Here is a 2998-nt window from a genome sequence, read left to right on the forward strand (position 1 = left end):
AGAAGACAGAGTAAAAAGACAGAGCAAAGTTGAATGTGGGAGTGTCCTTTGCCTTAAAAAAAACTCCCAATTGTTGAAGAAGACAGAGGATTTGGATGGTGGTGGTGCTAGCAGTGATGATACTGTGCTGTGTAAAAAATGCCCTAGCAGAGATGATGAGGAACACCTCTCCCCTACCCTTCCAGGTGTTCTCTCTCCTTGTGTGTCTCTCCAAATTCAGGTACTCAAATTTAAAACGCGTCCAATTAAAAGGGTAAGAGTTTCTCCCCTTCTTATTCCCTTATATATTAAATTATTATATTAAATCAAATCATCCCTCTTTTTTCATAAAAGAAATATATATGTATATATATGTATAAATAATAATAATAATAATAATAATAATAATAATAATAATAATAATAATAATAATAATAATAATATGTACACATATATACACTATTTAAAAAAAATACATACGTACATACAAATAAATTATGAATATATTTATTTACTAATCTTATTTATTTATATATTTATTTTATTAATATTTAAAATATTTCTACAAAAACATTCTTTTATTCATTTTTTATGAGTACATAATTATATTCATATTATACTGACATATTTATATTTAAATATCATAATATTTACAAATACATATCTCATTATGACAAAAAATGAATAAAAAAGGAGAGATTTGATTCTTTAGAGTTATGATATGTTAACAAAAAAAAGTTTAAATTATTCTTGTTCTGTTGAGTACAAAAAAGTTCAATGCAACTTGAGGGAATACTTTATACCCTTAAAGACTGCATAGGGGCTTATGATTGTGTACTAAAAATATAAACCTTTTTTTGTACATAATTAATTTTTATAATGACCTACAAACATGGTCAAAAAAGAGTTAAGTTCCTCCTAAAGGTATTGGGCTAAAAGGATGGAACCTAAATGAACACCTTGAGGAGTTGAATTTCTCTTTAGTGGGAACTATATTGGTGGAAGTGGATTGGTTGGATTTGGAGTGTAAAGGTGTCATCTAGTTAAAAGAAAACCAAACTAGATGTCCCTTCACTAATGTCACATGTCAGGAGCTTTGGTTTAATGTGTGGGAATCAACTTCCTACCTTTTCAGTTGACAAGACTTGAGGTGACAGGAACACCTAAAGATATTTTGGAAAAAGTAAGTAAACCAAATATCAGATTAAAAACCATTGGACAATAGATTTCCTCTTCATCATGGTTTTACACTATAAAAAGGACCTCAAGCCACCTCTGTAAAGCACCATTACTATTACGATCATCTTCTTCTTCACAGACCTTCAACCAGACTTTCACCTTCACTTTCACTACTTTTCACTTTCACCTTCACCTTCTTCTAGACCTTTCTGACTTCTGAAGCTAATAAGCTAAAAAATCTATCTTTTCTTCTACCCAAATTTCCTTTCATTGTTTTTCATTTCATTCACCACCTTCACGAGTAAAAACTGGCGTTCTGGTGTTCCACCAAAACACTAGACAACCATTAACCAACCCCTGTTCACTTTAAACAAAGCTCATTCATCCTCTTGTGACATTAGTGGAGGTCTCAACACTTGTTCTCCACCTCCATTTCTCATCATTAGTTCTTGTATTGCTTATTTCCCATTAATAGAAGTATTTTTTCTCACAAGTTTACTTACCCCAAATCTCTCATCTTAACCATTATTTTTCACTTAATCTATTTTTCACAAAATCCACCCGAATCACTCATGCATCAATAGACCTTCATGGAAGAAATCTATCTTTTATATTTCAATTGGATTTTTTTTGCACCAACAATGAGGTAGAGTATGAATCTCTAATGCTCAATCTAAGGATGGCTCAAGAAATTGGTGTCAAGAAACTCCATGTCAAAAGAGACTTCAACCTCATAATACAACAGATCCAAAGAGGGTACGGCATGAAGGAAAGAAGTCTGGCCTTATGCAGAGAACAAGTTTGACGCATGATGAAGGTGTTTGCCAAGATTTCATTTTAGCATATACCCTGAACAGAAAACAAGCATCAGATGCTCTAGAAAAATTGGGGAGTAGAGTCACTATTTAAAATGGACAACATGTTTTAGAACACTAGACAACTGAAAGTTCTATTAGACAAGAAAGAATATCAATGGAAGAAAAAATCAATAATTGGCAAACGCCTCTACATGAATAGCTCATAACACTCAACATCACCAAAGAAACAAAAGGATTTTGCCTCTTCATAGGCAAATGTTCAAAAAAAGCAATGATAGACTCCTCGAGAAATGTGTAAAAGAAGATAAAGGGAAAGAAAAAGTAGAACAACTACATGGAGCCACTTGCAAAGAAGAGGATCCTGGTTTGTACCAAAGGCTCCAAAGATGGGGTATTTGTTGGCCAAAAATAAAATCTCATTATGATAAATTACAAGCTTTTTGTAAGGCTTGCCAAGAAACAAAAGAAAGAACACAGATATGTAATGTTCACAATTGGAACAACCTATTGTAGAGTACCTCGATGCTGCAGTTTTGTCTTTAGAAAAAATAAAAACTAAAAAATTGAAGAAGAAATTAGCACGCTACTTTTTGCAAAAAGGAGAGTTGTTCAAGAAGAGTTTTACCGGGAAAGTGCTAAAATGTGTTCGAGATAAAGAAAAAGACAAAGTCTTAGAAGAAGTCCATCAAGGGGTATGTAAAAGAAATCAAGGAGGAAGGGCCTTGCAGTATAAACTAATAAGGATTGGTTATTACTGGTAAAAAATAAAAGAAGATGCAATCAATTGGGTTAGGAGGTATTCGTAATATCAAAAGCGTGCAAACTTGATACATGCGCCAAGCGTACAGAAGAACAACCTCAAAACACCATACCCATTTCATACAAGGGCTATAGATTTTGTGGGACCAATCAACCTCCCATCAATGGGAAAGAAATAGATTTTAGTTGTAATAGAAAGCTTTACCAAGTGGGTAGAGGATGTGTGATGAGCGGATAATTTGTATGCTTTTTGGCATTGTTTT

This window comes from Arachis hypogaea, chromosome 9 (assembly GCF_003086295.3).
Source record: "Arachis hypogaea cultivar Tifrunner chromosome 9, arahy.Tifrunner.gnm2.J5K5, whole genome shotgun sequence".
NCBI lineage: Eukaryota > Viridiplantae > Streptophyta > Magnoliopsida > Fabales > Fabaceae > Arachis > Arachis hypogaea.